We start from the raw sequence: 12,604 nt of genomic DNA, 5'->3' as shown, positions 1-12,604 counted from the left end.
GATGGGTTGTAGCAGCGCCAGATGGTGGGACTCCAGGAAAAGTAGAGGAGGAACAAAGTTGCCAGTAACTTCCACAAGGCACCTTGTGATCACCAGTGGGATTTCCTTCACCAAGAGAACTCACGGGGAATCGGCTTACCAATTGGGTTTCAGCCCTAAACTAGGTATACCTAGTAGTAGTGCAGTGGCTGGAACTGTGGCCCCGGGTAGGTAGGGCGAATCAACAAATGCACCAAATCCTGTGTGATGCTAGCCGATGTGGTTCCAAGTATATAATACACAAGCGACACAGTTTCAGTTTGGGATTGTCAGAGTTTCCTAGAGTAGTTCTTTGAGAAGTGAGATTGTAGTTACAGCTTGGCTACTGAGTTTTAAGGATTACAGGCTTCCTCTGCTCACCTCTACCAAAGAAAGACCTTCAGCCAGTGTTGGAGGAACTGGGGAGCGAGCCCTGTACCAGGTGCCAGGAGGGAGCACGTGTTGTCTGTGTTTTCCAGAGAGGCTGTTTACTCTGCAGACTTCTGCCTCTGTTTAGTGCTTCAAGGTGATTGCTCTTGTGAAACTAACCGAGAAATGCATGAGGGTTGCCAATTTTTTTTCCTCCCTGTTTTTCTTTTGCTGTGTGTTTTAACTTGGGTTGTCCCCAACAGGATTCTGAGCTCAGTTTTCATGATGGGAACAAATTTTTATTCTACTTTAACCTGGTTGAGTGTGTGTGCGTGTGCATGTGCGCGTGTTGCTGGGGATACAGCCCAAGGTCTGCCCCCATGCTACGTAAGCATTTTACCAGGTAAACTAAATCGCTAATTTTTTGTCTTGTGGGTTTTTTTTTTTTAAGCTTTTTAAAAATCTGTTTGGCCAGCAGATTTGTTTGTATTGTACAAGCCGATTTTTATTTTATTCCTTGGTGGCAGTCATTCAGTCCAGGACTTCTCGTGGAACTAAACCTCTCAATCCCCAGTTTACCGACTTTCTTGCCATAGCTTGGGAAGGTAGAGGCCTGGGACAATAGCTTTTGGTTGCTAAGGAAATGCACAGTACAACCTAGATGCTATCGTAAGTAGAATGAGTGTGTACCAGAAAGGCGGGCACTTGTTGTTCTGATGGCATAGGCAGTACCAGGGACATTTCAAAACTGATCTATGGTTAAGAATGTGCATTAAGCTAGGAACATTATCCTTGCTCTTCTGCATTTATGAAGCTGTAGACTGACGCTCGCAGTAGATGGAGAGAGAGAGAGCGGAGTAAAATTCTCTGCAACTGACCTTTCTTAGGTCCATAAAGAAAACTCTAGAAAGAAAGCACTTAGAAATGGAATAATTCAATTACGTTTTGTTGGTAATTGGAGAGGTTAGTTCCCTGCTGAATGTCCAGCACCCATTGGAAGCTCCTGGGCTAATAGTTACGCCAGCTGCATTGCCTTAGGTTGATCCAATGTCTGGGTGAAAGGTAACCGCTTGGAAAGCTTGGCTAACAACCTCTGACCTCCAGAGAAAAGTCGCCTCAGGGCACTGCTGGGCAGTTGGAAGGCCCCCTCCTGTGGTGAGAGAGTGGGAGAAGAGCCTGCTAACTTTAAAATGTCTAAAACCTAACTGCATTCACATGCAGTTGTTACAAAGCTGAACATCTAAGGGTGTCCTTTTGTCTGCAACTGAGGCGGTGCATCCCCTTCCTCCCACTGACGTAGCTAAGAGGGAAGTGTATTACCCCGGCTGCTGCTGCGTAGTTCAAGACTTGGTATAACCTGTTTCCTATTTCACAGTCAGTTGCTTTCTTTGTTGGGAGTTAGCGTCAGACATTTGCTGTTTTCCCTGTGGCTCTAATAGCTGTCAAACAGCGCCAGTTTTCCCTATGTGAAGTTATACTGAGGAGAGTCTTGGTTTGAAGCAGATTTCCAAGTGATTTTAAAGGTCTTCGGTGCCCCGTGCCCAAGTCTCAAAGTTCACAGAATAATATATTTACTCAGGAAGCTTGAGGTTTTCAAATATTAACTGAGCAAGCCCTGCACTCTTCTTGATGGGTGGGTTGATACATGTGGCTGCCTCAGGGCGACCAATCTTTGTTGACTTTTCTTCCTGAAGCTCTTTAGTTCTGACTGTGTCCTTCCCACTCCTCAGAAGGAGCACACTGGTTTTCTCCGAGTGTGATACCAGGCACAGGATCCTAGTGACTGTACATACGGGCTGTGTCTGATGTGCTGTGGGGAAATAGTTTTCAAGTTAGGCTGGGCACTTAGTGTGCTGTTAAACTTGCCTTTTCAAAAGGGTGAGCTAGGGGCGAGCGAGATGCCTCTAGCCATCGCAGTGACGGAGGGCACGTGGGGTTCTTACGGAGCACCTGAGTTCAGTTTCCGGCATCCGTGCCAGGCAGCACAGCCACCTGTGACTATAGCCCCAGGGAGAGCTGGTGCCCTTGGCCCCTGTGGACACCTGCCCTCCTGCCTCCTATTCACGTAATTAAAAATAATAAAAATGAACTCAAAAAAGAATAATGAGGTAAAGGACTTGAGAGGGGCTACATTTTAACCTGTTAGAAGGAGGGAAAAGTGCAATGTGTCGCTCCAGTGGTGGCCATCTGTAAGCACACCATGTTGCAAGAAAACGGTGCCACCTTCTTGGAAGACCAGAGGCACCTATTCCGGCTTACCCACCTCTTCAGGTCCATCTGCCTTACGTGGACCTCCCACTCACCTTGCAAACCAAGAATGCCTTGGCCACCTCCTCAGATCTCCGCATCCTGGCTATTTGAAGTAGTGCGCATGCTTGAGGATGTTGAAAGAGCATATCAGGGCTTAGGGGTGTAGCACAATGACAGAGCATTTGCAAAGTACCCAGGAGAGCCTGGGTTCCCTTCCTGGCCTGTGGAAAAAAACAAAGTAAGAGAGCATGCAACAGAATGTGCCAGTCTGGTGGACGAACCACTTAGGAGGAATCTTAGAAATCTCACAGGAAAGTATTCCAGAAATGAGATTTTTAAAAGCAGGTAGACGGTCAGTTCCAAAGGCTTCAGAATCAGAGGGTGTTCTGTTGTCAAAGAGAATTGCAAAATGTGCTTTTTTAAAAGATGGATGATGCTCTCACAGAAATCACGGGATGAGGGTGGGGAGTAGTAGCACATGTCTGTAATGTTACCCTGTGGAAAGCAGAAGCAAGAAGATCTGGAGCTCAAGACAAGCCTGGGCTACATAGTGTGGCCCTCAGTATCTCTGTGTCTGGCATATGCCTGCTAAAGATCATTTGTGTTCATTAACCTCACGTCTTTTTTTAATGGAGGCGTTGGGCAGGAATTTCAGGACGCTGGCATACATATGGTATACCAGCTTCAATATGAGATTTGAAGTGTTCTGTGGGTTCTCTATCAAAAAAAAATGTGGTTGGACAGCGCTATGGATACATAAGCTTGTCTTATACCCAAAGAAGGCAGGTCGGAAGAACAGTGATGTCAGACGTAAGTAGTCTTGAGCAACGCACCTGGATAAACCCATGGATCTCAGGTTACCAGGTGGAGTCCCTAGAAGATGTGATTCCCATGGCTCTTGGATTGACTACAAAAAACAGTAAAGAACCTGGGACTCAGGAGTCAGGTCTTGTGTGATTTTATTGGAACTGGTTGGGCTTCTGTTTCCTTAATCACAAAACAGAAAGAGAAGAATACTTTGGCAGTCGGATCTTTCTTTGGACCACCAGCTCGTAAATAATGACATGGAGACTTATTATTAATTATGAAATCTTGGCCTTTAGCTTAGACTTGTTCCCAACTAGTTCTTATAACTTAAATTAACCTGCTTTTTAAATCTATGTTTTACCATGTGGTTTTGTACCGTTCTTCCATTCTGTATGTCTGACTCTCTCCAATCTTGCTGATGTCTCCTGTGTGCATCTCCTACTTCCTCTCTGCCAGGAAGTCCCGCCTATACCTCTTGCCTAGCTATTGGCCGTTCAGCTTTTATTAAACCAATCGGCACATTATATCTTCACTCAGTGTACAAATATCCCACAATACTGACCTCATAGACAGTTGAAGACATTGAAGGATTAAAGTAGTTAATTCATGAGAAGTGTTTCAGAGCAATAATGAACTTCATGTCTTACCCTTAGTTATTGTTGTCGCTGTGGATTTTTTTTTCTGCTTTTGTGGTACCACTTGAGGCAGGAGGTTGTCTGAACTGAGTTTGTGTTTAGACCTATATCCTTTGTATGCAATGAAATTTTGGAGAGGGTATGTAATCACTTGGGAAGTGGTTGGAGGACACTGGACATGTTCATTATAGAGAAGCTGGCATATAACTTGTTTAATAAAAGGATGCAGATAGCTGACACCAGATTCTGTATGTGCCCTCTGGTGTGACATGTGCCTTCCCATGGGGAGCTATAGCTTGGTTTGAAGAGGAATATATACTGAACGAGGTTGTAGGGGAGCTAGTTCCTGCTAGTATCTAAATTTAGTGTAGATTTTCTGTGTGCAGTTCTGTCAGCTGACTCTGGTTCTCCTCAAAGAGCAGGTTTACTCTCTAGAGGACATAAGGTAATGTCTGGACATAGTTTTATTGTCATGACTAGGGATGGGTGGAGCCAGGCATGCTGCTATCCAGCTTGCTTGCAGGCACCTGGATAGTCCCCCAACAAGGACTTCCCCGTCAGACTGTCAGTAGCACAGGGTTGAGAAATCTTGGCTTACCAGTTGAGTACTTGTTGTGTTTGTGAAATTGGAATAGCTGTTTTTGCTTGGGTATTGTCACTAGCTAGCTGGAAGAATGTGTTTATGAGAGAGCCTTTGAGACTGAGTCTGTTCTAAAACCTGCAGGTATTTTTATTTTTGTCATTGGTGGTATGGTCCAATAGCAGTTGCCCCATCCCTAAGGTAAACCTATACTTGGATCTCTGCTCTCCAGTTAGTGACCACATGATATAGTCAATGCTAGGCTGTCTTGAAATCTTCTCTGACAATGCCATTAATCTGAAACTCTTCAATTTAGCCTTCAGCAAAATTTTAAGACAAGGACAAAAAGCAGGCATGTTCTTTGTTAAATAGCGCAAGAAGTCTAGGCCGTTTACTAATATTCTTCTCCGCTGAAACTTTGTAGGCTGCGCTGCCGTAATTTACTTTGCTCTCAGCACTAATATCATCCATGTTCCTACTAGAATGACCCATTAACTACTGCTCTATTCTTAGTATGGTTTCTTCATGTATTTCCCTGTGTCTTAAGTTGTAAACAGCACACCCAGCCAGGGTAGGTCCAAAGGCACCAGCGTCATCACCCTAGTGTAGAGGTATCACGTGACCACTGTTCTTGGCCCCTTCTTTTTGTGTCAAGCCGCACAGTCTGTTCTGCAGCATCATGCAGCTCCCTGACAAGAATATTTGTCATGCGCGTTTCTTCCCTTAAGATAAGTATGATTTTTGTGTGGCAGAAGGCAGATGAGAGATTCCAGTGTTCAAATCCACTTGCTGTCTACATGTTTTGTAGTTTGTTAATTCTTCCATTACTGAAGAGTTCTGTGTTGTAGGAGGGTGCTTTATTAACTGTTGGAAACAGTTGTTCCTCTGAAGGTCTCTTTTTGTGTAACCCTCTCAGAAGTACAGGACTTGAGCCTGTCAAGGTGGCCAGTGTGAGCACCCTCTCCTGCCAGCAGCAGAATTAGAATTCCCATTCTCCCCATGAATGGGGACAAGCTAGAATCACAGCAACCTTGGTGTGAGTGGCATGCATAATGGAATGGCTTGGACTTCAGAGCGCACAGCTAAGAAAGTGATTATGCAGACTAAGTAAGCATTGTGAGTTGAGGGAGCCCTTGGTTAAGTTAACCTTCAGGCTTACCTGGTTCTCCTGATAGAGCAGAAATGGGAGGTGGCCTTCTACCTCTAACAGGCTCATGATGCCTGGAAGTTGCTGGGTTATTGGTATTGGCAAACAAATACAACCAAACCCTTACTCTCATGGAATTTTTCTTGCAGAACCATAAGCCAAGGGTTTAGTGAGTTTAGCCTAGATCTCACAAGAAGGTAGCTTTGAATCTGGAGATTTTTCTGCTGACAAACCAGCAGTTTCTGTGGTTAAGAAGTGTGAAATCTGTTTTTTTCCCCCTAATCTCCAAGAAAATAAACTTAAAGACTAAGAAAATTATGAGTTTCTTTTTAATTGATTTTTATTGAGCTCTACATTTTTCTCTGTTCCCCTCTCTTCAGCCCTCCCCTAAGGTCCCCATGCTCCCAATTTACTCAGGAGATCTTGTCTTTTTCTACTTCCCAGGTAGATTAGATCTATGTACGTCTCTTTTAGGGTTCTCATTGTTGTCTAGGTTCTCTGGGATTGTGGTTTGTAGGCTGGTTTTCTTTGCTTTATGTTTAAAAACCACATATGAGTGAGTGCATGTGATAATTGTCTTTCTGTGTCTGGGTTACCTCACTCAAAATAATGTTTTCTAGCTCCATCTATTTTCCTGCAAAATTCAAGATGTCATTATTTTTTTTTTCTGCTGTGTAGTACTTCATTGTGTAAATGTACCATGTTTTTCTTATCTATTCTTCGGTCGAGGGACATTTAAGTTGTTTCCAGGTTCTGACTATGACAAACAAGGCTGCTATGAACATGGTTGAGCAAATGTCCTTGTGGCATGATTGAGCATCCTTTGGATATATACCCAAAAGTGGTATTGCTGGGTCTTGAGGAAGGTTGTTTCCTAATTTTCTGAGAAATCGCCACACTGACATCCAAAGGGTTTGTACCATCTTGCATTCCCACCAGCAATGCAGAAGTGTTCCCTTTCCCCCACAACCTCTTTAGCATAAATTGTCATCAGTGTTTTTGATCTTGGCCATTCTTACAGGTGTAAGATGGAACCTCAGAGTTGTTTTGATTTGCATTTTTCTGATGGCTAAGGATGTTGAACATTTCCTTAAGTGTCTTTCAGCCATTTTAGATTCCTCTGTTGAGAGTTCTCTGTTTAGGTCTGTACTCCATTTTTTTTTTTATTGGATTATGTGTTCTTTTGATGACCAATTTCTTGAGTTCTTTGAATTTTGGAGATCAGACCTCTGTCTGTTGTGGGGTTAATGAAGATCTTTTCCCATTCTGTAGGCTGTTGTTTTGTCTTGTTGACATGTCCTTTGCTTTACAGATGCTTTTCAGTTTCAGGAGGTCCCATTTATTAATTGTTTCTCTCAGTGTCTATGCTGATGGGGTTATATTTAGGAAGTGGTCTCCAGTGCCAATGTGTTCAAGTGTATTTCCCACTTTCTCTCCTATAAGGTTCAGTGTAGCTGGCTTTATGTTGAGGTCTTTGATCCATTTGGACTTGAGTTTTGTGCATGGTGATAGCTATGGGTCTATTTTCATTCTTCTACATGTTGATATCCAGTTATGCCAGCACCACTTGTTAAATATGCTTTCTTTTTTCCATTTGATATTTTTTGCTTCTTTGTCAAAAATCAGGTGTTTGAAGATGTGTGGATTGATATCTGGGTCTTCTATTCAGTTCCATTGGTCCTCCTGTTTGTTCTTATGCCAATACCAGGCTGTTTTCAGTACTGTAGCTCTGTAGTAGAGTTTGAAGTCAGGGATTGTGATGCCTCCAGAAGTTCTTTTTATTGTACAGGATTGTTTTGGTGATCCTGGGTTTTTTGCTTTTTTTTTTTTTATATGAAGTTGAGTACCGTTCTTTTGAGGTCTGTGAAGAATTTTGCTGGGAATTTGCTGGGCATTGTGTTGAATCTGTAAATTGCTTGGAAATTTTGTAGAAATTATGAGTTTAAATGGCACCAATGATTGTAGTTTTTGAGACCTGATGGGTATTGGGTGACTTCATGTTAGATCCATTCCTTGTCTTTGTTTTCTTGGGTGTGGACTGGGAATTACCACATGCTGCTGCAAGTGTTTGTAAGCTGCATACACATGTGCAAAGGCCTTGGCATAAACTTCTGCGTATCTGCTGTCAAGCTCCCAAGGTCTAGATTGTCTAGCCTCAGAGTATAAAGATAGATTTCTTTGCATTTATGAGGAATGTGGGCTTGCTGCTGTCCCTGAACACTGTAGAGTGTGTCTTAACCGATAGGGCACCATGTCTAGTGGTGCAGGGCAGCTCAAGCATGAGTTGCTGTTCCACTCCAGCTGCGCATGCTCATGATTGGTATTTGTTGTTCTTCCCAGTGAGCAGGAGCTATCGAGTCCTACATTGTAGTTTGTGTTTCTTACAGTAGAGTATTCAGTTGGCATTTTTACTTTAGTGCTACGTTTAATGTACTCGGCCCAAAAGTTTTGAGCCCCTCTATGAACTGTGGTGAATCTGAGGAGATTTTCCCGGTAAAACCAGCTGGCTTCAGAGGGGGTTACTCGTCTACCCCAGGATTCCCTTTCCTATCCTAGTCTCAACATGGGAACGCGATGAATATACTAAGACTGTTACCAAGTGAGTACCACGGCATGCTTACTCACCCAGGAAACGTAGGACCCCGCTCTGTGAGTGACACATGCATGAGTAAAGAAAATGAGTTAACTGCTGTCGTAGGGATTCCCAGGCCAGTGAGCAGGCCTGTCACTTCTCGTTTAAACTGTACAGACTACCAGATAGCTACAGAAATCCCTCATCAAAGCAGCATGATTAAAAAAATGCAAATTTTTTGTGTGGTTTTGTATTGCTAAACATTCTTCGAAGTTTATGAAAAATGCTTTAGTTTGGTTCTCAGGAGGATAGTTTGGATCCACTATCTAGAGTGTTTTGGTTCTCAGGGCTGTAACACTTAAAGCACATGTAAGTCCTAAATTCCCACTGCTGTACTGAGATGCTCTTCACTTCTGTTCATTGTGATTTCTGTATGTTTATTGTCTCTTTGAAACAGAGTCTTTCTTATTGCATATACTAGGCTGGCCTGCGCAGTGCAGTGTAGTCCAGACTGGCTTTGAACTCATGGCAATCCTCCTGCCTCTCAGGTACCTATGTGCTGTTTCCAGATTGTTGAGCAGCTAGGTAATTTTCAGTCCAGGAGCCCAAGAGAGGAAGCTCCTTAACTCCTGAGCACTTGCTCTAAGGAGCAGACGTCTCAGCAGAAGCAGGACTCAGATGTATTTACTCTCTGCCCATGTGAAAGTCAGAGATAGAACAGTATGTGCTTCCTAAAGGAGAACCATTAAAGCAAATGCCCTATGTAACTTGAGCAAGACTGGCACTCACGGAGATGCACTCTGTGAAAATCCCGCAGGTCTGTAAGACTCCAAGGGAAAAAGAGTCAGGAGGGATGGGCTGTCTGCATAGGGCATAAGCAGGGAGTGGTCCCCCCTGAATTGAAGACGGAAGAGAAACAAGCAAGCATAGCTGTGACACCTCTCTGCTGAGAGTACTAGGTTTGGATTCTCACAGTTCCCTGCCATTTCCGTCGTTCCCAAACTGTCACTGTGCTCATACTCATTCTCATAAAAACTTAACAAGGTCACTCGACTAAGCTGTGTGTAGAGTAGGAACGTACTGTTAGCCAGCACTGTGCCGTCCCCTGTCTAAATAAGGGAGTCTCTTTTCTGAGTGGAGTTTTCTCTGTATGGCTAAACTGTTGGGGGAAGAAGATTCAACCAGGAGAGTCCAGCCTTTAAAGAACACAGAGATTACCATGGTTTAAATATGAAATGGACCTTGTAGGTTTATGTAAACAGAACCCAAGCGTAGCCAATATAGGGAACAGCCACCACTCCAGGGACTCAAAAAGGAGTGTCCAAAGGAAGAGATTATATTCCCCGCCAGCCCTCCCCCCACAGCTGAGCTTTGAGCTCATTACAGAGGATGTGGCCCTGGCACACTGCATGGCCAAGAAGGCAACACAGTTCCCTGCCAGTAGAGCTTGCTGCCAACCTGCCTTCCAGAATTTTCTGAAAAATTTTCTTTAGACGGGCCAAGGAAAGGTGTTCAGAAGGAACTGTCACCCAGGGGGTATCTTGCTCCATCACTGTTGGAGGGCCCCAGAACCAGGAAGTGCAGCTCCTTGCTCTGCAGTATCTGCTGTTCTGTCTACCCACAAAACCCAAACCAGCATTATGCAGCCTGCAAATGAACAAGATACCTGTAAGTCCCAGGTCAGAGTTTGTCAGTTACGTCAGTCAAGAACGGAGAGGCAATAGATGAGTAACTGATGGGGCGTGGGGAGGACAAATCTCCTTTTCTCAGGATTCGGGGTTTCTTTTGTTCAGCCTGGCACTTGTTTCATGCTTTCTTGAACTTCTAAGTTTATTCCTGGCTTGTCCATGTAGTGGCTCAATGCTAAAGGCTGATTGAAGGTTAGATTTCTTTCTTCTTGTTTGCCTCCTAAGCCATGGGAGGCATTTGGAGCAGCTTTTATCAAGTGTCACATGGCCTGATGACATTTCACGTGTCTTGCTTAATGCCTGTGAAGGTGCAGAGCACCGCTGAAGCTCGAGTTTCTCTGGAACCATCCGGGGAATCTTGCCTCTGAGAGGGGTTTGATACGACACTCCAGGGCTCTGATTTTACTCATATGAGGTCGGTGTTCTGTGCATGTCTTTATGAGTTGAGATGATACTGCTTCCAAGAGTGAAAAGACCCCCCCACTCCACCGCAGCGTTGAGCTGCTAGGTGTCTGTGGTCTCTTGCTTCATAGCACAGTGCAATGTGTAAGTCAACTTTCTGTTTGAAACATTAGGCGTACTCAGCCCTAATCTTGATTCTGAGTTGTCTGTCATCTGCATTGCTTTCTCCTCTCTACTTCTGGTCTCCCGTCTCTTGTTCTGTTAGCTTAACCTCCTGAAGGTACTCTTTAAATGGATCTGGGGGAGGTTCAGACATTAAGGCTGATTATAAATTCTTTAAGTTTTCTGCTTATATTTTAAACCAGATTTTGTTGGATGACATCAAACAGAGTAGATACTTACTCATAATCTTATATCCTGGTAACCATGATAACAAAAATAAAAGCAAAACATGCTTGTGGTTAGTGTATAAACTTATCAAAAGCTATAGATGAGGTGTGTTGGTTACATTCAAATGTGTTAGTATATTTGTGATTTTTTTCCCCTAAAACGGAGTGGCATATCACCATTTGCTCTTAATAAAAATGTTAAAATTTTTAATTCTGCAGCTAATTTTTTTATACTTACAATATTTTGGAGATCTTGCCTAACCACACACAGAAATCATGGCTTTTGGTTGTAGTGATGGTATTGTATTTCATTAAATGAATATATAATAATTAATTTCACCTTTGCCTCTTTCTAGACATTTTAATAGTTGCCAAACTGTGACCGTGTGCTCACTCAGGTATTAGATTGGCTGTATTCTGCCCTATGTGTAAATCTTGCTGCTAAAGTTGGTGTTCAAATTCCTATAAGTGGGATTTCTAGATCAGAGATTAAATGCATATGAACCTTGCTAGATAAAATCACCAAACTGGATTCCACAAAGGCCACCAATTTTAATTTTAAACCAAATTTGCATTCTTAATTTTTGTTTAAGATATACTGCTAATAATTGTACAAATTTATGAGCCACAGTAAAATTGTAAGATGCTTATCTGAGACAGGGTCTTAGTATATAATCCTGGCTGGCTTGGGACTTGCTGTCTTGACCTGGCTAATTTCAAACTCATGGAGATCTGCCTGCCTCCTGACATTCACAGTGCAGTGTAATACACGTATGGTATGTTTGCTGTAATCAAATTGTAGTCTTTAACATATTCACCACCTTAGATATTTATCATTCCTTTTCGGTAAGAGCATTGAAACCCTTCCATAGCTATTTTGAGACTTGGTGCAGTATTGTGATCCAGAGTTGCATCTTTCTACCTCCCATCCCTGTAAATCCCACGGCATTAACTGTGCCTGTGTGCTGAGTTGGAAGTAATGCCTATTTTCTTTTGTTTTTCTTCATCGGGTCAAGACTTAGGATCTTTTCACTCTTCTTTGTTCCCTGGATTTTAATTCCCTAATCTGGTGTACTTTACTATGTGTTTTTATTTTCTTCTTTCTCTTCCTTATTCGTCTTTGCCGTTTCCCTGAACATTCTTACTTCTGTTGCATTGACTTACATTAGCACATTTTAAGCATGGAAAATTAGTCTTACTTAATAAATGTTACATGCATTTTGCCTTTCTTTGAGCTTTTTGCTTTCATTAGCACTGATGCTTTTACTTTAAGTGTAAGGAATATTAAACCGCCTTTTAAGAATGAAGTTAAAAATCGAAGAATGATGCTGGTTGAGAAAGCGTAACCATACTTTGTGCTGTTTGGGGGGCCGAATAGTTATAGTTCAGGGTATGTACACTGATCTAGTCAGCCCCACAGTCCCAAAGACCTGTAACATCCCGTTTACCAAAACTGTTTATAGGGAGTACTCGTCATTGGCCCCTATAGGTTTCTTGGCACTCTGGGCAGGTGAGCCTCGAATGTCTTTGACTATTAACACCAGGGTGTAGTCATCTGTGAGATGACTGTGCAATCCCAAGTTGTAGGTGATTCTCTCCTAGATCCTGAACATGTAGGCTTATAATTGCCTTATGGAGCATGGTATATTGAGTGAATTCAGAAGAACAAGAGGTGCAGGGGCAAAAGTGAGCAAGATTAGAAAGTTTAATGGAAATTCATTTGGGGACACCAAGTTGACTATGTGGA

General features: G+C 42.9%; 1 protein-coding gene across 8 annotated transcripts in view; it reads left to right on the top strand.

Moving 5' to 3' along the window:
* Sgms1 (sphingomyelin synthase 1) overlaps nucleotides 1–12,604 on the top strand; it is a 260,799-nt gene that overhangs the window by 174,734 nt on the left and 73,461 nt on the right. The gene's annotated exons all lie outside the window — the stretch shown is intronic.

Source organism: Microtus pennsylvanicus, chromosome 5, assembly GCF_037038515.1.
Source record: "Microtus pennsylvanicus isolate mMicPen1 chromosome 5, mMicPen1.hap1, whole genome shotgun sequence".
Lineage (NCBI taxonomy): Eukaryota > Metazoa > Chordata > Mammalia > Rodentia > Cricetidae > Microtus > Microtus pennsylvanicus.
This window is presented reverse-complemented; position numbering and strand designations above follow the sequence as displayed.